Source organism: Lathyrus oleraceus, chromosome 4, assembly GCF_024323335.1.
Source record: "Lathyrus oleraceus cultivar Zhongwan6 chromosome 4, CAAS_Psat_ZW6_1.0, whole genome shotgun sequence".
NCBI lineage: Eukaryota > Viridiplantae > Streptophyta > Magnoliopsida > Fabales > Fabaceae > Lathyrus > Lathyrus oleraceus.
The window spans coordinates 390,972,942-390,996,805 of NC_066582.1; the positions used below are offsets into that span (position 1 = coordinate 390,972,942).

Here is a 23,864-nt window from a genome sequence, read left to right on the forward strand (position 1 = left end):
GTCAGAAAGATACATCAAAACACAATCACTAGCTGCAACAAATCAAAACCCAAACCAAAAAACCCAAAAATTATAAACTAAAACTTTCCTTAATCTAAACAATATCCACATAGCTTTAAACATTATCCATCACAGTTTTCCCCAAAAGGAAGGATCTTAAAGATGTTTCCTTAACTGGGTATGTTTAATGACAAAATAATTTTAAGGAAATATCAATTTATTATAACAAGCTTGTTAGTTCCTTCGGTGATGTATGAGTCCATATCTTTTTATCCTGTCCTCGTTTCTCACCATGTGTGTGTGAGCTTCTCTAAGAAATTTTTGTAAATAAAGGGTAGTTGAAATACTAAAGTTGAAACTTTTAAAATGATGAAAATAGTTCACTTTTTGTAACTTCTAAGACTTTTGGTTTTGGGTTAAGAAGGAGAACTGAAGAACCCTAAGGCGTTGTATGGATTTACGGAATCGGGTGGAGCGAGGTTGAATGGGATGGAATGGAATGATATTCCATTATTTAGATCATTTAAAATTGGATGGAATACAGCATAATGGAGAGGTATGGATTCCATTCCATTCCATCACTTTTCACCCTATTCTTTCCCCTCCGATTTGGGGAAAATAAACAACTTACCTTGTTCTGTCATAAAATTTTCAAACAATTGAATGATATCTTCGTTCCATTATGCTTTATTCCACTCCATTCTACTCTACTTTGTTCCATCCGGCTCCATTCATTTCATAATATCCAAACATAGCCTAAGGATATGTTTGGATTGGTGGAATAGGATGGAATGGAACGAAATGGAGTGGTAAATAATGAGATTCCATTATTTGGATTTGCAAACAATGTATAGAATGGAATGGAACATGGTGGAATCTGTTACATTCTATTCCATCCAATCCTCCATTTGTTGTTCCATCTGATTTGGGATGTACGTAATGGAATGAAGAATTTTTAATAAAATACTCAAACAGTGGAGTTGGGGATCTATATTCCATTCTGCTTCACTCCATTCCACTATGTTATATTTCATTCTTCTCTGCTCCGTTATGTTCCGTCAATCCAAACACAACCAAGATTTTGATGTGAGAGAGAAAGAAGGGACGATGGTTTTGATAGAGACAAAATGTTTTTTTTATAATTTCTATTAAATAGTGTGAACGAAATATTTAGTGGGTTTCACGAAATTTTTTGCGGTTTAAAATGGTTTACCATCGGCTCAGGCCGTCTCTAAAATTTTAATAAATAAATATAAAAATGAAAAAAACATATGAGTCTGCTATTTGTGATGCTAACAGATTTATTTTTTATTTTTATTAACTCCTTTTTTAAAGTCTGTCTTAATGGACGCTTTGATTAAAGTCATTGTAAAAAAAATTAAATGAATAAATTTGACAGAGTCCGTCTATGTTACTTTAACTCAACGCTTGTAGCATCGAAGCAATGGATGACGCTAATAATTTGAAGCTAAAACACAATTTTATTTTAGTGAAAAACAATTGTAAAAATAGTTTTTAGCCTCAAATATCCTTGTGGAAGATTATGAATTCTCTTCCAACACTAAACCTTAGTGTTCTTAATTAAGTCCACACTAAAACATTAGATTAAAGAATGTGATCATAATAAACGTAACTTTATACTCTATGTGCCGACAATCCAAACACATAGAAAGATAAATCTTCCTGAGACAAGAAAGATAATTCATATAATACTTTTTTAGGTGGAAAATATTCCACTTTCCAAAAGGTAGTGCCATATGCATGTCTCTCTTATATTTGTTAAGTGAACCATGAAGTTATTTTTGCAACTAGCCAAATCTTTGAAATATTCTTTTGGTATCTTGATGGGAAAGGTGAGACCTTTTAAACATGGTTTTGGTGACGAACTTAAATAGGTAGCACAAATGTTTGGAGTCTTTTGGGAAAATGATTTTAGATTACCTAAACGTATTTAATACAAGCTAACATTTTGTGTGACTATTCAACAATTGTATTTATAGATAAATAATCATAATCAATCGGAGCAGAGTGGTTTTAAAGAAAAGGAATGGCTATAGGGGTCAAAGAGAACCAATCGAGTAGGAGGATTTCAATGTCCTGCCATGGCGAAAGTAACCAAGCAAAATCCTAGGTATAGCAATATTCCTTATAAAAAATTATATTTACTCTTTGAAGTGTATATTATTAAGAATAATAAGTCAAGTGTGAGTTGCAGTCCCACATCTATTATCTATTATCTATTATAATATATTAAAATAGAAGCACGCATTCTCACGCTTACAATTCTACTCCATTTGTGCCACATCATCCCATTGTCCTATGTGGCACATTCCAAAACTCATTTTTACTATTCTAAAAGTCAAATACAATACTTCTACTCTATTGGAAGTCACACGTTCGAATACTCATTTTTACTATTCTAAAAGTCAAATACAATACTTCTACTCTATTGGAAGTCACACGTTCGAATACTCTCGAAGACAAAAAAAAATCTCATTTTAAAGAAAACGGTCTAATAACCCAACTATTACTCTAACTATGTATATTTTCCTGTTAGTTACTCCAACTAAGAAAATTATATTAATTTTTAAAATTTATTATAATAATTCATAATAAATTATTGTAATATAAATTTATTAATCATATTTTGTCAAAACAAATTCTTACATATTAAAAATTTAATAAAAAATAATAACGTAATGTAAAACCACACATCGCGCGAGTTTTTATCTAGTTAGTAATAAATATGGAGACTTGAGCATTTATAAATGGGAGAATCCATACACCTATCACCTTAAAGTTTTAGGTGAATATGTGATTTCTCTCTCACTTATGTGTTTCTCTTAGCCCAATGTTGATGTTCCTCCTCATGATCCAATAAATGGTGTCATGAGTCTTTGGTTCGAATCTAGTAATATATTAAAATAGAATCACACATTCTCATGCTTACAATTCTACTCCATTTGTGCCACATCATCACATTGTCCTATGTGGCACATTCCAAAACTCATTTTTATTATTCTAAAAGTCAAATACAATACTTCTACTATATTGGAAGTCACGCGTTCGAATCCTCCCGAAGACGAAAAAAAATCTCATTTTAAAGAAAATAGTCTAACAACCCCACTATTACTCTAACTATGTATATTTTCCTGTTAGTTACTCCAACTAAGAAAATTATATTAATTTTTAAAATTTATTATAATAATTCACAATAAATTATTGTAATATAAATTTATTAATCATATTCTGTCAAAACAAATTCTTACATATTAAAAATTTAATAAAAAATAATAAAGTAATGTAAAATCCACACATCGCGCGGGTTTTTATCTAGTTAGTAATAAATATGGAGACTTGAGCATTTATAAATGGGAGAATCCATACACCTATCACCTTAAAGTTTTAGGTGAATATGTGATTTCTCTCTCACTTATGTGTTGCTCTTAGCCCAATGCTGATGTTCCTCCTCATGATCCAATAAATGGTGTCATGAGTCTTTGGTTCGAATCTAGTAATATATTAAAATAGAGTCACACATTCTCATGCTTACAATTCTACTCCATTTGTGCCACATCATCACATTATCCTATGTGGCACATTCCAAAACTCATTTTTATTATTCTAAAATTCAAATACAATACTTCTACTATATTGGAAGTCACGCGTTTGAATCCTCCCGAAGACGAAAAAAAATCTCATTTTAAAGAAAATGGTCTAACAACCCCACTATTACTCTAACTATGTATATTTTACTGGTAGTTACTCCAACTAAGAAAATCATATTAAGTTTTAAAATTTATTATAATAATTCATAATAAATTATTGTAATATAAATGTATTAATCATATTTTGTCAAAACAAATTCTTACATATTAAAAATTTAATAAAAAAATTAAAGTAATGTAAAACCACGCATCGCGCGGGTTTTTATCTAGTTAGTAATAAATATGGAGACTTGAGCATTTATAAATGGGAGAATCCATACACCTATCACCTTAAAGTTTTAGGTGAATATGTGATTTCTCTCTCACTTATGTGTTGCTCTTAGCCCAATGCTGATGTTCCTCCTCATGATCCAATAAATGGTGTCATGAGTCTTTGGTTCGAATCTAGTAATATATTAAAATAGAGTCACACATTCTCATGCTTACAATTCTACTCCATTTGTGCCACATCATCACATTATCCTATGTGGCACATTCCAAAACTCATTTTTATTATTCTAAAATTCAAATACAATACTTCTACTATATTGGAAGTCACGCGTTCGAATCCTCCCGAAGACGAAAAAAAATCTCATTTTAAAGAAAATGGTCTAACAACCCCACTATTACTCTAACTATGTATATTTTACTGGTAGTTACTCCAACTAAGAAAATCATATTAAGTTTTAAAATTTATTATAATAATTCATAATAAATTATTGTAATATAAATGTATTAATCATATTTTGTCAAAACAAATTCTTACATATTAAAAATTTAATAAAAAAATTAAAGTAATGTAAAACCACGCATCGCGCGGGTCTTTATCTAGTTGGTAATACATATGGATACTTGAGCATTTATAAGTGTGAGGACCCATACAGCTATCATCTTAAAGTTTTAGGTGAATATGTGATGTCTCTCTCACTTATGTGTTGCTCTTAGCCCAATGTTGATGTTCCTCCTCATGATCCAATAAATGATATCATGAGTCTTTGGTTCGAATAAAGGAATCAGCTTATTTGTATTGAAATGCCTAGGAAATGGTGTCCCATTGAAATCGAAATGCACAGGAAGAGGTGTATCAAAATGCTCAGGAAGAGGTGTCGATGATGATACAAATGTATGTGGACAAAAGAGTTTTCACTTGAGGGGGAGCATTATGAACTCGCACTTGAGGGAGAGTGTTAAGAATAATAAGTCAAGTGTGAGTTGGAGTTCTATATTGGTTATAAATATAGAGACTTGAGCATTTATAAGTGAGAGAACCCACATACCTATCACCTTAATATTTTAGGTAAATATGTGGTGTATCTCTCACTTGTGTGTTGATCTTAACTCAATGTTAAGGCTCATCCTCATGATCCAATATATTTTACTCGTACTACTACTAACCTAAAATTTTTGATCAAGTCTATAGATAAAATGAAATTGTTACTAATTCTATAATTTTTAATTTTAATAATAGAATTAAGAGAAATTTCAGATATGTTCTCTTTATGAGTTAATTTACTTTTCACTTTTTTATCATGCACAACATTTAAATCCAAACCGTTCAACTGTTAATCATGATCAGCCTCATCACAAGGAGGGTAAATGAGACTTTTCTTCATTTTGAAAAAAAGGTGGATTCACATAAATTTGAGTTTTATTGTGTAACTTTTTTTTTGTTTTTTTCCTCCGGCTTTGAAAACACGTAACTCTCTAATATCAATTGTCCGTTATTATTCTAGTCTTCCTGTATTTCGGTTCATTTATCTATTTTATTATATTTTTTTTTCTATATGTTATAGATTTTTTTATTATCACTATATTGCATCGATTTGGTTTCTCGGCGTTCGTTTTGAACCATTGAGTGAGAAATAAGAAGGATGAGTTATACAAGAAGAGATGAAGCATCTGGTTTAACCTCTGGTAATCGTCTTAAATCACTTTTCATTATTTTTATTTTGAAAATCTATATCTTGTGTTTGTCTTTTTTTCACCATCGTTTTTTGCCTTTTAATATATATGTATTTTTATTTTGTTATTATAGCTATGAAAAATAATCTATGTGCTCAACTTTGACATGCATGTTCTGGATCTGTATACATCCCCAATGTTGGGGAGAAGGTTTTCTACTTCCCTCAAGGACACTTAGAACAGGTTCTGTATTCTTTCCCCTTTTTTGTCTCTGATTTTTTTTTAGTAAAGTACGGATTTATTTTATGTTTATCATAATGCAAATATGTTAATTCTTGTATGGCTTTCATATCATTATTATAAGTTAAGAGCTTGAAATACATAAGATTTTTTATCTAATAATTTTATTGTCTATGCAAAATCTCTTAAAGATGAATAAGTAGAATGTCATGAATTCAAATCTGCACTTTTGCAGTTTGATGTTCATACACCAACCGAGTTGAATTAACATGATAAAATTTAATCTCAAAGAAATTAAATTGTAAGTTAAGATAAAGTTTTTGTCAAACTTTTGTCAATTTTTAGATGATAAAAGTTTTCAACGTATTAATTTTTTAATATTTAATATTTTATTTTTATTGTAATATTCTTTTTATTTAGGCTTAATTATAATTTTGGTCACTCTATTTTGCATAATTCTCAAAATCATTCCCCTTATTTCAAAATCAAATAATTTTAGTGCTCATTTCATATTTTTACCCTTAAGTTTGACGATTTTTCAACTTTAAAATGATGTGTAATTTGTTAAACTTGACAAATCATCATGTAGGAATATTTTGTAAAACTTTATAGATAAAAACTATAATTTAAAAAACGGACATTTCATCGCTTTGTAGTTCAAGAAAATGAAAAAGATACTAATATTGTTTGAATTTAAAATAAAAAGATTAATTTTATGAATCATAGAAAATAGGGGTGTTAAAACTGTAATGTATTCTTTTATTTATTCTTTAAAAAACTATTGCAATATAATATTATAATGATACTCGCGTCTTGCTTTTTTAATAAAAAAAGACTCATTTATTTTAAGGAAAAGTGTATTTTCTTAAAAGACTTTTATGGTATACCAATTGAAAGCATCAAATATATATATATATATATATATATATATATATATATATATATATATATATATATATATATATATATATATATATATATATATATATATATATATATATATATATATATATATATATATATATATATATATATAAGATATTTTAAATATTTTTTATATTTTATTTGTTTTTGTTTCAATATTTCTCAAAATTTTACATTATTTAAGAATCTAGGACAGTCACACTCTTTCATTTAACAAGACTTTTCTTTTAAATTTTAAACCATTTTAGTAAAATATCAAAAAATATATAGGATATTTTATTTTATTTTATAACTTTTTCACAAGTAATTTTTATAAAATAGTACTTAGTATTTATTTATTTTTGTTAATAAATAATATTTATTTATTTTTATACTTTTCTATATAAAACAATTTTCTTTTTATATAGATTATTATAATAATATTATAATGTCACATACTTGAGTCATTTATTTTATTAAATAGTAAATTTGTTTTTTCATCGGACTTGTACAGTGTACCAATTAAATACAATGAATAAATATAATTTTTCTTGACCATGAATAATTATGAGTAATCAATTATATTACAACCACTTAATATTTTTAAAAGTTTTTTTTATTCTAATAAGTTAGTTCGCTTAATAGTAGAATAGGACATTTGATTGCAATGGTGTGACTTCAAACCTATGACTTTTCACTTATACCCTTTTAAGGGTGAATTCTAGTCATTACCCTACCCAATCAAGAAAAGGGTTTTTTTCTTTAGTTACTTTTTTATGACTCAATATCCACTATTATTGACACTTGGCTACTATATTATCAATGATGACATCATGCCACAAATAAAAACCGCTAATAAATATATGTTATGTCATTTACTAAGGATTGCTAAATTGAACACTCTTAAATCTAGGGATGGAAAAATAGATCGGATCCAACGTGTCTTCTTATTAAGCGTGTAATATTTGGTGGGTCGAGCCAAGGTTTTTTGTTTGGACCATCTACTATTTCCAACTATGCTTTGTCTTAATTTTTTATGGGCTTTAATTGGCACGAACATTAGCGTGACAGACATGTCTTTTTTCCACTTTTAAGTTTTAGGGGTGTATGGTCGGCTTTTTCCAACCCTTTTTTAGAGGTGAGCCAAAGTTTTTGGACCACCTCCTCTACCATGTTGCCTTTTTTTTTTAAGTTTTTACGGTGTTTCCTAGATAGCGCATATATACTTATATGTTCTACTCAAATCTCTTATCTGAGTACAATTTTAGAAAATTATATTTATATTTTTTTTGTTTAAGTGTAAATGTTTAAAAAGTTTTAGTTACTTCTTATATAATGTGAATTAATCTATTCTATTATATGAATGAATTAATCTAGTTCTAACAAGTAGTATATAAGGCCTCAAGCTCTTGGGTTTCTAAAAAATCATCAAGATTTGGTGTCCATTCAACTTATTTAGAGAATCTTGGAAACACTTTAAGTGGAAAGTTATTTAGAGAATCTTGGAAACACTTTAAGTGGAATTCTTCCAATTCTTAGCAACAAGAATGCTTCCAATTCTTGACTCAGACTCAGACAGTATGCTCCTATTGGCAATAACAAATGATGAAGTTGGAATTATAGATGACTTATATTTGAACACAAGTTATTCAAATCACATGATAAGTCATCGAGAATAGCTAGTTATTTTTTATAATTCGTGAAAGATAAAAACATGTTTGGTTTATAACAAAATCATTCCATTAGAGGGAGTTTGCGATGTTTTGATCAAAGGAAGACAATAAGAACAAACATTTATAACTTTTGTATTGTATGTTCCTAGCATGAAGAATAATGTTTTGAGAATGGGTCGATTATTTGAAAAGGGGTTTACCACACACCTTGTTGAGTATCAGATGAAGGTGTTTGATTCATATAAAAAAATACTATTTTGAAAGCTCCTCTTTCTCAAAATAGAACTTTTCAGGTCCATATCAATGCAAGAAATTTCCATTGTCTGGCTCCTAAGGTTCTTGGAGATGATGATTGGCTATGAAAAATCGGGTATGAGCACTTTAATTTTAAGAGTCTTTGTACCTAAAAGTCAAGGGTAATGATACATGGTTTTTCTAAGATCGAATTGTCTATAGATGTGTGCATAAATTGCTTGATATGCAAGCAACCAAGGAAATATTTGTGTCTCGAAGTCCAATGAGAGATCAAGGTAAAATTGATGTGGTACGTACCAATTCTTGTGGTCTGTTTGACAACATGTTATTGGGAGGAAACTTTGATTCCTTTTTGGATGAGTTTTGTAAAATGGTGTGGGCTTATTTGATAAAAATGAAAGGTAGGGTGCTCTAAGATCCCAAGAAGTTTAAGCTGAAAGGCAAATCAAGGTTCTTTAGAATGATGAAGGTGGTGAGTAGACTTCAAGTTAAATCTAAACTTTTTATGAAGATACGAGAATTCATCATGTAATCATAACTCCATATACCCCTCAACACAATGGTCTTGTTGAGAGGAAGAACATGATTAGATGCATGTTGAATGAAGAGAATCATCCACAAATTTTTAGGGTGAAGTTGTCACAATTTATTGTTATGTTCTAAACATGATTTTAACCAAGAGATTAGATATTGTTTCAGAGGAAATTTGGCCAGGTCAGATTCGATATGTTAAGGGCTTAAGAATATTTGGTTCTTTATGTTTCAAACATACCATACCAAAGAAGAAAGAATCTTGAACATAATAATGAAGTGATGATTCTTCTAGGCAACGAAACTACATGTTCATACAAGTTGTACAATCTGGTGACGTGAAGGATTGTTGTGAGTAAAGACATTAAAATTAATGAAGAGGAATATTGAATCATCTTCAAGTGTGCCATTTGTTTTCCATGATTCCTAGAGTGAGCCTCTTATAATTCAAAGAGGTGAAACACAAGTAGTGAAAGCAAGAAGATTCCATGTGAATAAATTCACAAATAGAAGGCCACAAGAATATGGTGTCATTCATGACTAGACAATCACACCAGATGGAAACCTAGTGCATCTAGCCTTATTTTTTATGACGACCCTATCAACTATGGATAAGAAGCTAAATTATAAGTGTGGATTATTGTTATGGAGGAATAAACTAAGGTAATAAAGAGGATTAAAACATGTAATCTGGTCTCCTTACCAACATAGAGGGTGCATATTGCAGTTAAAGGAGTCTACAAAATGAAACACCTCCCATATGGTAACACCTCCCATATGGTTCCATTTCCAAACATAAAGCAATGCTTGTTGAAAATGGATTCTTACAAAATCTTAGTCTTGAATCCTTATAAATTTATTCACCAGTTACAAGAATTGAGATAGTCATATTATAGGTTGTGCTTGATAACTTCTTGTAATGGAAACTTGTTCAACTGTATGTCGAGTCTATATTTATCAATGGTTCCTTAAAGAGGAAGTTTAGGTTAAAAAATCTTATGGATATTTTGAAAGGTGTGAGAGATAAGGTCTTGAAAAAATAATTAGGCTTTATATGGTTTGAAACAAGCTTCAAGAGCCTAGAACAAGAGGATTGATGAGTTCCTAAATTTGATTGGATATTTGAAGTGTATAGTTGAACATAGAATATAGGTGAAACATATGAATTTAGAAAATATCTAAATAGTGTGCCCATATTTGGATGATTCAATCATCACAATAAACAATCACAATTAGATTGAGAATCTCAAATTCAGTATAAGTAGTGAATTTCATATGATTGGCTTAAGAGACTTAATTAAGTTACTTCTTTACCCTTTAATTTTCTACAATCATTAAACGCTTGATAATTCATCAGAGGAAGTATATTAACGATATTTTAAAGATATTTAATATGTTGAACTGAAATCCAATAAGTACTTATATGAAAGCAAAATCAAAATTAAGCAATGATGAAAATGGAAAGATCGTTAGTAGTACTTTATGCAAACAAAGGGTGGAATCATTAAAGTATGCCTAAAATCATATACCCAATATATTTACAGTGTAGGGCGGTGATCTGATTTATGCACTAAAGAGAATCATGAGATATCATGGCCTCTTGCAATCATTAGTGAATATATAATGGGAAGCGCAATACAAACAACTTAATTATGACTTCTCTATTGGTTAAATTTGTTGTCTTAATTAGTAATTACAAATAACTAACTAATTAAGTTGGCTAGATTTTCGGTCCTAATTAGTAATTGTAAGTTCAAATGGTGGTGTATATATAATAATCTTGTGATCATTAGTGGATATATAATGTAAAATGCAATACAAATATCTTAATTATGATTTCTCTGTTTCTCTTTTATACACGTGTTAATATAGTTCTAACAACTTGTAAAATTCAATTTAATATATTGTTTTTTAGGGACAATACAATATTAACTATTATTTTATCAATATCACTCTTAATTTTTTTTATTAAGCATTTAGTCTTAAAACATGTTATAGTATTAATAAGTTATAAAAAAATAATGGTTATGGTTATTTGTCTCCTTTTCATGTTTATATATATAAAAGAAAAATAGATTTTCATAAGAAAAAAAGTACAATAATAAACCTAAAAAATGCCTAAGTATACATGTTTTATATAAAATGTCATCAATTATTACTTTTTATAGTCTAATCTATTGTGCTTGGAAATTTGGAATAGGTGGCAATATTTCAATATCAACAAGATCATAACATGGAAAATCCTAACTATTTGTCCTCTAAAATTTTATGCATAGTTATGGGTATTGAGTTAAAGGTATTGTCATATTTCTATAAAACTATTGACTTAATTAACTAAAAATGTTTAATTGATATTCTAAAAAGTGTATAAGTATATTGTATTGTAGGCAAAAGTTGATACAGATGAAATTTTTGCTTTAGTTACATTATTCCCATTGTCAAAGGTTAGTTATTTCTAATATGAGATTAAATATGTTTTTAGTTATCAAATATATATTTTCTTTTATATAATTATGGTTGTTCCTTTGGTTGATTGAAGCAACAAGAAATTATCTTAGAGAATAATCATGCAATTCAGAGTCCTAGTGAATTGTACTCTTTCAGTCAGATTCTCACTTCATCAGAAATAAGTACACTCGGTGGACTTTATATTCCAAAGGAACATGCTGAGAGATGTTTCCCCCCATTGGTTTGTTTCGGTGATATGTTTGTATTTAACCTTTCATCAAGAATTTGTTGTCTATTTATCGTAAGAATTTTGTTTGTGTCATGTCTTTGTCATAGGATATGACCCTTGAACCACCAATGCATGATCTAGTGGAGAAAGACTTGCATGGAAATGAGTGGAATTTTTGACATATTTATTGCAGTAAGTTTAATTTATTTTATTTCAAAATTTATTATTGCCTTCATTGTTAATATAAATGAGTATGATTATCTTGGTTAGACCAAACATCATCTTTATAATGGTAATTGGAATTGTTTTTATTGAAAGGATGAGTTTTTTTCTTCTTATCTGTGAGTTATTTAATTTTTAATATGAAATGCAGGTTATGAGAAAGAACACATGCTTACTAATGGTTGGAGCACATTTGTAAACTCAAAAAATCTTGCTCCCGGAGATTCATGCATTTTTGTTAGGTTCTCCTTTTATCTCCATTCTCCATATTTACTTTCTTGTATTGTATTAGAAATAATTTGGACAATACTTATGTTACTGTAGTGGTGAGAATGGTGAATTTGGTATTGGGATTCGTCGAGATATGAAACAACATATCAATGTATGCTGCACATCATCGTCTCAACAGTCTAGTCAAAATATGCAACTTCCATCATTGGTTGCTGCTCTTCATGCTGTTTGTATTGGAACTTTGTTCCATGTTCAGTACTACCCTTGGTCAGTAATTATAGATGATTTTTTTATTCAAAATAAAAATAATTCCTCTTTTGTAGGATTACTCCTTTTGAATTTATAATTCCTCTGAAAACTTATGTTGAGTCAATTGAAAAAGATTACTCAATTGGAACAAGGGTGCACATGTTGTCTCAAGTTGAAGGATGTATAAAAAGGTGATCATAATGTTCTTTTTATTTTATGAAAAGTTTAGAAATACACTTTTTATGATACTCATAGTATTTGTTTTATTTTGTTTTAAAATATACATATTCATGCACACAAATATTCATGATAATTATTGTCTAGAAGAAACTATTTGTATTAACTAGTTTTCTTTTTGTTTGGGTATTTAGGTATGGTACAATAGTTGGTAATGAAGATATTGATCCTATTAACTGGCCTGCTTCTGATTGGAGATCTCTTAGGGTAAAATTAAATATCTTACTATATCTTTTATAATTAGTAACTTTGAGTTTTAACTTGTACACTTTTTTTATTTTACTGATTTAAATAATATTTCTTACATTTTCTCTTAGGTTCAATGGGATTCTATTCCAAATATTTTTACACATCTGGAAAGAGTTTGTCCTTGGTGGATTGAGCCCTTGAAAGATTCCAAGATTAAGGGAATCCATGTTCTTCCTTTACCTAAAAAAATAGATGAATATGACTCATTATTGCATGGATTAAGTGACTTTGGACTCAAGGGTTAGTTCTTATTTGTTCATTTCAAATTTTATTTTATTTTATTTTATTTTCATATATTTTTTTTTGCTAATAATTATTGAACTAGTTTAATTCTACTATTATCAGATACATTTGGAAGTTCATCCAAAGTTGAATATCACAAAGTGGACATGGACTTGCAAGGTCAAGATTACAATATCAGAAAGCAAAAAAAATCAAAATTTCTCAATTTTTCTTTATTTATATTTCTTTGCTTCTCTATATTTGTAATTTGTTTCCTTCGTCCTCTTATGTGATTTTGTATTTTATAAGACAAATTAAACTCAAATATTATGTCAACTTTTTAGTTACTTTTCTAAAACAACAATTAAACTGAATAAAAAAGTTGAATGTATTGAGTGATAAATCTTATATTTTATTTCAAAGTATCATATAACTATTTAGCACTGTGTTTTCTATGATTTAAAAAACATTATGAAAATATAATTCATTTTAGTAATTATCATCCTAAACTAGTATGTGTTGAAACAACGAAAGGTAACACAAATATGTGAGTGTGTAATATTTGAAAAATAAGTCATACAAACACAAATTAAAAATTACTATGTTGAGATTGAAGCCAAATCTTTTCATTGGGGAAATGACAAGGTACATGTATTAGATGTTTTAGATATTTTGGTGGTTTTTTGTGGAATAACAATTATAGTTTGCGATGTTTATAATTATGGCATTGACTTCAAAATGAAGAATTTTTTTTGTGATAATGCCATGTGTTTAGTAGGAATGCGGTGTGTCTGATGGAGACGTAATGCATCCTGCAGTTTGTGTAGACACATAGTGGGGTTTTCCTCACAAAATGGAGCGTGTCTAGTGGAGACGTAATGCATTCTATGATTTTTATAGAAACTCAATGTGTTTTGTTTGATGCATGCTTATTAAAGGCATTCTTCATACCCTTTTTTTAGTATAAGTTGCATTGAGGATTTTGAGAGAGTGAGTGATTGTACGTGTGTGTGTGTGTGTGTGTGTGTGCATGTGTGTGTGTGTCTGTGAGTGAGTGATTGTGTGTGTGCATGTGCATGTGTGCGCGTGCGTGCGTGTGTGTGTGTGTGTGCATGTGTGCATGTGTGTGTGTGTATGTGTGTGTGTGTGTGTGTGTGTGTGTGTGCGTGTGTGTCTGTATGTATGTGTGTGTGTGTATGTGTGTGAGAGAGAGAGATTTAGGATTCATTATTTTAAGAATTTTAAAACCTTTGAAGGTATCTAAGGTGATCAGGAAACACCTCTAAACACCTTGGATTTGTGTGAAAATATATAAAGATGTTTTTGTAACACATTTTAGCATCTCTTGTAACAATTTTTGAAGTATAATGGATAGGAGACCTACCTTTTCCTCCCTAGTAAAATTAATTGATTGAATGAAAAATAAGGAGAGTTTTGTTTAAATTGCATTTGCCTCAAATTAGGATTGTTTTAAGAGTCCTAGTGCACTAGTGGTGGTTAGTTGGTAGACTTATAAGAGTTGGGCCATGGACTCATATGCTCTTATCTCATGTATTCAAGAAAATAATACTTTAAACATAGGAGTGGAAAGAAAGTGGACTCGTTCGACTTAGTAACAAAAATGCTTGAAAAGTTCATGGTGTTGGCAACCTAGACTTAAAATGTTTTATAACCATAAGTACATTCTATGGAATGTGGATTATGTTCCCAAGCTTGAAAAAAAATTATTGTCTATAAGTTTGTTTGATTATTGTACAAAAATTGAATGTGGAATATTGAAAATATTTCATGGTGTATTGGTCATGGCCAAAGGGTCTAAATTGTGCGGGTTCTAAATTTTAGATGGTTCCACTATCACGGTCGTGCATCATTAGCTATCCAAGACTTTCATGAAAAAAAATATGGCATTTGATATTAGAGCATGTTAGTTAAATATGTTTGGTTGAGCTAGCAAAATAAGGTTTGCTAGCTAGGAAGTAATGAATTGAAGAAACTAGAATTTTGTGATTATTACAAATTGGAAAACAAAATATGGTGATATTTAGGAGTGGAAGTGCATGGGAATGACATACTCTTGTAGATGATTAGTTAGGAATAAAACCGAATGATAGAAATGACCTTTATTTTGTTTAAAATGAGTTTAATTAGTTTTGTAGAAAATAGTATATCAAGAGGCATATAACAGTTATTGCCACACCTTCACAAAATGGCCTAGTTGAACGAATGAATAAGACTATTTTAGAGAGGGTAAGGTGTGTGTTATTGGAAGATGTGCTACCAAAGATTTTTTGGAGTGATTTTGTTGCTATAACATCATACATGATCAATATATGTTTATACAGATGATTATACTTCAAGAAACTTATGGAGGTTTGGAGTGGAAAATCAGTAAACGACGCCATTTTGAAGGTCTTTGGAACTTTAGCATTTGCACATATCAAGTAAGACAAGCTTGATGTTAGGATTGTGAGGTATGTATTCATAATGTATATTGAAGGTGTGAAGGGTTAGAATCTATGGAAGATGGAACTTGGAGGGATTGAAATTTATCAAAAGCATGAATATTACTTTTGATGAGAGTTATATGGGGATGAAGTGTAAAGAAATGGAAGTAAAAGAAATAGAAACTATGGTTGAGAAGACTTGATTTGAGTTGGAGATTCCTTCTAGTAAGATTAGATATTAGGAGGAAGTTTAGACTCTTGCTTCTAGTTTGATAGAGGGGTAACCTATAATGGCTCCAAACTATTAGTTCACATGTGACAGGGTAAGAAGCAAAATGGTATCACATTAGAGATATTATTATGGTGATCATATTTGTTATAATTTTAATGTGGCTGAAGGGTTTCACATCTGAGGATTGTATATTGTAGATGGTTCCATTATTATTGATCATGTATCATTAATTATTCAATACTTTCATGACAAAAATCATCTATGAAATTTTAGATTATTGTGTGTTAGTGAAATATGTTTGATTGAGCTACCTAAATAAGGATTACTAGAGAATAAGAAATTAAACAAACTAGATTTGGGGGATCGTAGGGGTAGTTTATATTTCCTCATTATTATTGATGATTTTTCTAGAAGAGTGTGGATCTACATTTAAAAAAATAAAACTTACACCTTTCAAAAGTTCAAGGAATGACATACTATTGTATAAAATTATTTTGAAACTAAACCAAATTTGTTGAGAAATGGAAATGGGGTGGAGTTTTTTTAGAGCACTTTAATGAGTTTTATAGGAAATAAACTATTAAGGGGCATAAACCATTGTTGGAACACCTAAAAAAATGGCATATTTGAACAAATGAATAAGATAATTTTAGACATGGTAAGGTGCGGGTTGTAAGGAGATGGCCTTCCAAAGAGTTTATGGGGGGTGAAGTTCTTGCTACAACAGCTTACCCAATCAACAAATTTCCATCCATAGGAAAGGACTTCAAGATAACTACGGACATTTGGAGTGGGAAAACAATATACTACTCTATTATCAAGGTCTCTGGAGCTTTGGAATTTGGGCATATCAAGCAAGATGTGCTTTATGTTAGGGTTGTGAATTATTTATTCATTGTCTATCTCAAAGGTGTGAAGGAATACAAGTTGTTGAAGATGGAAATTAAAGGATTTAAATTTATCATAAGCATAAATTTCCATTTTTATGAGACTCGTATGAGGATAAAGTGCAAAGACCTGGATCAAAAGTGTGGAACCTTGTTTTGCAGGTGATATTCTGTTAATAAGGACGTCAACTTTTTATGATGAAAACTAATGTTTTGTGATAAGTCAAGCATGAATGGTTAAGAGGATAAAGTTGTGAACCTTATCATTAGGGTTTCATGGACTTTACTACTCGAAGATGGAAATCAAATGTAATGGAATCTAAAGCCCCATCTCAATCTTCTGAAGCAAGTGTCCATAAAAGAGAAAGCATCTAATAAGTCTTGAAGTACTGGAGAACCTCCTAATTTAGTAGTGAGTGAACCTATTATAAAGCATAAGGGCTTTATTATAAAAGCGCATGGCTAAAAGAACACACGCACTAAAATATTTTTACCAAAAAAAAATACCTTAAAAAATATATTGAAGTTGTGTTGGATGAATTAGGAACTGTCAAAATAGCTATATGAAATTTTTTGACTTATCTTATTGATTGGGACATTTGTCTAATCGATTAACTCGGTTCAAAGTTAAGCCACAAGCAACAAGGATAAAGCCTTGATGATGTGCAATAGCTAGATATATTTTCATTCCTTTTCTAAACTTACAATCAATTGTATTTCAAACTTCCAATTGATTGTGAATACGCGTCAATCGGTTTGAATTTCATAAAAAGCTTTTTTTGGAATTTCCTTTTTGAGTCAACCTATATCCTATAAATAGATGTCCCTTTTTCTCATTTCATTTCATCCAGAACCGTGTTTTGACACACATCTCTCTCTCTCTCTCTCTCTAAAGTTTTACTTAACTTTCTCTCACTAATGTTCTAACTTAAGTGCTTTTGTAAGAAAGGTTCTTTTGTGATTGAGTATATAATTGTAATTCTAGAAAGGATAGAATTGTAAATTCACCAAGGGACTCTTTTGTATACACATTAGTTGGATATTATCCATTTAGGGATTCATTTGTATTAGAAGCTAAAGCTATTAAAATCTCTGGTTTGGGTATTGTTTGATTCAGTCCTAATTTAGGTTGGAGATCATCCCGTGATAAAATCTCTTAGTTTCTTGGTCATCCCGATATTAAAACCAAGATCAGTTTAAGCTTACTCAGTATTAAAAGCTTTATAGGTTCGAGATCAGCCCTGTGTAAAAATCTTAGGTTATTTGTTGTCCCGTGTAAAACCAAGGTTTAAGGTTCGTGAGCTGAGCCCGTGTAAAAGCTTGCAAGGAACTTGGAAACTAACCGCCTAGATTCATTGTTTGGAAGAGAAGACTCAAAATGCTATATCCCAAAGTCTTGTATTATTTTGTTGGAGGTCAACCATCATTTCCTCGTATAAAGGGGCTCATGAGTCTTTCCTACTAAAAGCTCTCCAAGATTATTGGATACTCTCAAGATCAACTTTTGGAGAGAGGAGTGGGTCATTTTCTTGTTTGACCAAACCTCTATATATCTTGGTGTTCATATCCTTCCCTTAAATCATTAATTTTTGCACTTTATTTTCTGTCTTTTATTTTCCGTTGCTAAGTTTTTCAAATATGTTTTTAAACTCTGATCTTAATTCCTAAAATAATTTAAAACCATGTTTTTCCAAACCACACAATTCACCCTCATCTTGTGTGTGAAGCCTCAAGTCCAACAAAAATAAACATAAATTATGGTTGACAAAACTCGGTTTGAGTTGGAGGTTCCTACTAGTGAGATTAGATATGAGAAGGAATTTTAGGATCCAACTTATACTTCTAGTGAGGGGAAACCTATATTGGCCCCAAACTATCAGTTGACATTTGATAGGGTAAGAAGCAAAATTGCATCATTTCAAAGATACAATTATGTTGATCTTATTTGTTATGCTTTGAATGGATAAAAGGTTTCAAGAATCTGAACCAAAGACATTTAGAAAAGAATTCAAAAGAAAATATATTCAAAGTTGGTTGAAGGCAATGAATAATAGGATGCATTCTACGATGAAGAGTTGTACTTGGGAGCTAGTGAGAAACCGTAAAAAATAATGAATTTTTCTTATCTTTATCTGAGTACTCAAAGAAAGCGATGGATAAATTTAGAATTCAAGATTCTAAAACCATCATCACTCATTTGGATCATCACATGAAGATTTTAGTTATGCAACTTCCTCATACCGAAGAAGAAAAAAATACGACAAAGATAACTCTCTATGCAAGTGGGGTTGGAAACATAATGTATGATATGGTTTATAGTAGACCATAATTTACATATGAATTTAGCATAATATGTCAATATATGGACAATCCTAGTCAAGTTCATTAAGAAGCTTTGAAGTGGATGATGAGATATTTGAATGGTTCGCTAAAGGGTACTTTGAAACACACAAAAGCAGCTTAAGAGGGAGATACTTTGGAAGGTTTTATGGAGGCATATTAGGTAGTAAATATGGACATTATAATCCTTATCAAGTTTTTTTATAGTGTTTGAAACAATTATAATCTGAAAGGCATGTCAATCATCAGAGGTTGTGTTATTTACTAATCAAATAAAATATATTTCCCTTCTTGAAGGGGTCGGGAAATCCATATGCTTGATAAGTATGATTGGGGAGTTAGAGATCATTCAATAATGTGTAAAGATACATTATGATATTCAAAGTTTCATTGACTTGGCCAATCATAGAGCATGTCATAAGAGGATAAAGCACATTAAGATTCATATTTAAAATCCTAATTTATGCTTGAACCAATAGTGGTTTGAGATTTTATGACTATGTAATTGGGTTGGAGTGTTCTAATTGATTTTTAAAGGATATTTATATTGATTGTGGTTTCCTTGGTGTCAGGATCTATCTTGTTATTCTTATGGTGGGTTAGTTTTTGCTTTCTCTCTCCGCTTGTATTTTTGTGGTTGGCGGGTGTCTTCATCTTTTTTGTTTGGCTTTCACCATAGTGTTTTTTTCCTAATTGTTCTTTTGTTTTCCATTTATATTTATTTATTTTAGTTAATTGGATACACATTATACCTACCTTGACCTTTTGTAATTTAACCTTGGATCTATTGCGTCTCTTTTATTATATATTGTACATTTGCTTTTCAAAAAAAAACATTGATATACATTTGCATTTCATAAGGGATGATCGAGGCAAAGGAGACTGCCGTTCTAAAGGTGGCTTTGGAACACAATCTGAAGGATGTTTCATCAAACCATTACCTAGATCAAATTCCAAGCATTGCTTGAACTTGATCAGGTTCGTTGAACAGTGATTCAAATTTTTGAGAGAGTTTCAATTTGTTTGATGGATAAATTGGCATCGCCATTGATTTTAAAGTCAAGGTGGAAAATTATGGTATTGACTTTAAAATCTTAGAAAAGGTCTGCGAGAAATCATTGTGTTTGGCATGAACATAATGCGTCTTGTGAATTTTCGGTTTTTAAGTGTTCGAATCTGGTCAAAACATGAATTTTTGCAACTAAGATTTTTGAGATGTGTTTTGATTCCTACTAAAATCACTAAGTGAATCATGTTTCACCTAGAGAATCCTAATTCGCTTAGCAAGTGTCTTGAATTTTAGCTGAATTTCCCCTATTTTGTAATCATTAAATAATATTTTGTTTGCCAAACGAGAAATTCCCATTTATCCATATTCTCTAAGTGACCAATCCTTCGCTTACAAAAATTATTTAAGATGTCAAAAAAAGCTAGTTTAGCGAATTTCTAAGTTCTAGGAAAATCCATATTTATCCATAATACTTGTTTCAAGGTTATATATTTTTTTAAATAATCATTAGGACTGAGGTCAGTCCAACCTTACTCGAAGGGGGAACATGGATTCCAACTTTGTGGATATCAATAAAGTTATTTTTTCTTTTTTGAGAGAAAATCATTTGACCTTAAAAGCAACATGTGAAGGACTTACCGCTTGTTATCCCTTTGAGGTTAAAGTTGAAATTTTTTGTTTATTTTTTCAAAATTGAATAGTTATCGAAATAAGAAAAACAATAAATATCTCACCCGTTTATTGGATATAAGAGAATATTCATCTTATATTGGTTAGTCTTAAGTAGGGGAAGGATGCTAGAAAAAGAAACAAGTGAAAAAAATGGCAAATATAATACAAGAAAATAAAATTATATTAATAGTTAAGATGAACCAAAAATGAAAATAAAAAGATAAAACATAAATTAAAAGAAATCACCATAAATTTGGACGAGATGTTAAAAAAAAGGAAGAAAAAAGAGTTGTATATATTGTATGACACGCAAATAAATTGTCTTTCTAACCATTAGGCATCCTTTGTTTATTCTAGAAAATAATATTTTTTTAGAAACGAACTACATTGCAACCTAAATAAAACCCTTAGTGGTCAATAAATTACTGTACAATTTGTAATAATGTAGAAATGAAGAACAAAAACGATATGTTGTCAATACAATGAATATACTGAGGGTAAATAGTTACTTGGTTGACCAAAACACTTTTTTGTAAGGAATGTGAACTTTAATAATTGAATATTTGATTGAAAGTTCTTCCAACATCTCCTCTTATTGTATGTATTTTAAAGCTCGAGTCAGTAGATTGTTAAGCATTATCGGTGCTCTGATGCCAATACTTTTGGCAATTTTGGGTCTCAGTTGTAAACCTAGGCTAAGAAGATATTTATTTATTTTTCATCAACACCTTTGAATAGTATTTTCCATATGTTGAATCACTCTATGTAGGATTTCAATGTTTCACCATTCTCTTGTATGATGGACCACAAACTTTCCATGATTTTTGGTTGCCTCCTTGAAGTAATTAAATATGCTGAAAATGCATATGGATCTCTCGCTATGAATGGATAAATTCCTTTATAAGCCCTTTAAACCAAGTCATAGCTCAAAATTTTAGGTTAAGGACAAATAACTTACACTTCCCATGGCCTTTAACACCTTGGAACTTGAGAATTACGTCGACCAATTCCACGTGTTTGTTAGAGTTGATCGTTCCGTCATAAATACCCATCCCTAGTGGTTTCTAGAGCTCACGCCGGATGGGATATTCATTGATTCTTCTTGTGAAGGCGTTCATGTAGTTCAATTTTCCTTCTTTTGACCATAAAGTGTATGAAGGATTATTGTTCTATGTCAATGTGAACCATAGGTTCTTGGTCGTCGATCTTCCCTTCCAATGCGTATAGGGGTTCTCTCTCCGATTGAGAAGACCGCGATATACGCCTTAAATTAGCTCTCTCCCTTCCTCCATATTATAGGGAACAATCATTAAGATTAGTAACCACATCATCCTATAGTCTCATGATTTAGATGTGATGAAGTTCAAGACTTATCATTCTTGGTTTTGTTTGCTTAAGAGTTCTTGAAATATCAATTATATGTTTATCGCCACCAATAAGTTCCTCAATAACACGTTCATTCTTCTTTCAGCTAGTTGTGTTTCTAGGAGTTGGTTGTGAACCATGTCATGCCCCCCTATGTCGATCTACCTCGACAACTTTAGGAGCTTAATTTCTCATTCTCTTAAAGGGGGTGCATGGACCTCAAATCCATGAGTTTAATGAATTTGATTTTCCAGACCAAAAGACGAGGAAATATGCCATTCTCTTGATATGTGGTTGCTCTCACGGTTGTGCTTGCTACGGGTCATGGACAATTGAATTTGTGAGATGGTCTTCTTCCACGATTTTCCATTGAGTATTCAAATAAGGTGTTTTGAAACTCTATTTAAGTACCCACAAACGATGTCAATGTTCCTCCCAGTAAGGAAGCTTCTTTATGGGATGATCAAGTTTTGGATGTCTACAATGGTGGCCTTCAATTTGTCTTTAAGTAGTTTTCGATGGAGGAGAGGTGAAATGTACTTATACACACTCTGACGTCCAATTCAGTGATCGTCGGCGATTATATGTATAAAGTTGTCAAGGGAATTTATGTGTACCTGATTTGGTGTTTATGACTATTTTTTTATAGGAAAATCCTGGATTTATCGTTCTTTGGTCTTTATATGAATTGTTCATATTGCCATGTGGTATAAAGGTGTTTTTGCTATACTTTTACTTAAATCTTTAACAAATGTTAATATATTAATTGAAGCATATTTCAGTTAAGAGAATATGTACCTTGATTCTAATTTTTTTTTAGTAACTAGTGTTTTACCATCAGATGTAAGTCTCCATATAAACATCAATTCTAAATCGTAATAAACCCTTATATTTGTAAAAGACAAATTCTTTACATGGGGTGTAGCCAGCACTATTGATGGTACAGTTCTATCAGAGAACAGAACTGAACCGTATTAAATCATTATATAAGATCGAATCAAACCAAATCATTTTAATTTTTTTAGAACCAAACTGAACTAAACGTTTTTGGTTTGGTATAATGGTTCGGAATTCCGAACTGTATCAAATTATTAGAAAATAATTTTTTTCAAATCGAATCATTTGTTAAAGTACTAAACAATTATATTAGTCAATTTTCACACAAAAAGTACACCACCCAAATTACATTCATTTTGCAAAATGAAATTCAATGGAACCATTTCTTAATCCAAAATTCAACTGAACCATTTCTTAAACTAAAAGTAACTAAAATGAAACTAGACCGTTCTGAAACTCTTTTAACTTGCAAGGTCTTCATCATCATCAAGATTAACCGATGTCGAAGATGTTATCTCTACAAAACAAAATAAAGCATTAGCATACACACAAAGTAAAGAATGAAGATCTCGAGAGATTAATCTCAAAGTACATAGATCACATTTAAAAACATTTAACAAATTGCTCACACAAAAACACGCAACATATTTGTTCGAAGTTAAAATCCTGTCTGATTCAAGGATAATAACAGTGCAAATTAAAAGATTATGTGCCGAATTTGATCATAATCCAAAGGCCTAGAAGCATGATCACATATTATTCCAAACTAATTTGGTCTCT

General features: G+C 30.4%; 1 long non-coding RNA gene across 1 annotated transcript; it reads left to right on the forward strand.

The window, feature by feature from the left end:
* Positions 1-11,639: 11,639 nt before the first annotated feature.
* Positions 11,640-13,553, forward strand: LOC127135578 (uncharacterized). Its single transcript, XR_007808610.1, has 7 exons — positions 11,640-11,900; positions 11,996-12,080; positions 12,262-12,352; positions 12,435-12,781; positions 12,962-13,034; positions 13,145-13,316; positions 13,422-13,553. It is a non-coding gene; the product is annotated as an uncharacterized LOC127135578 (long non-coding RNA).
* The last annotated feature ends 10,311 nt before the right edge of the window (positions 13,554-23,864 follow it).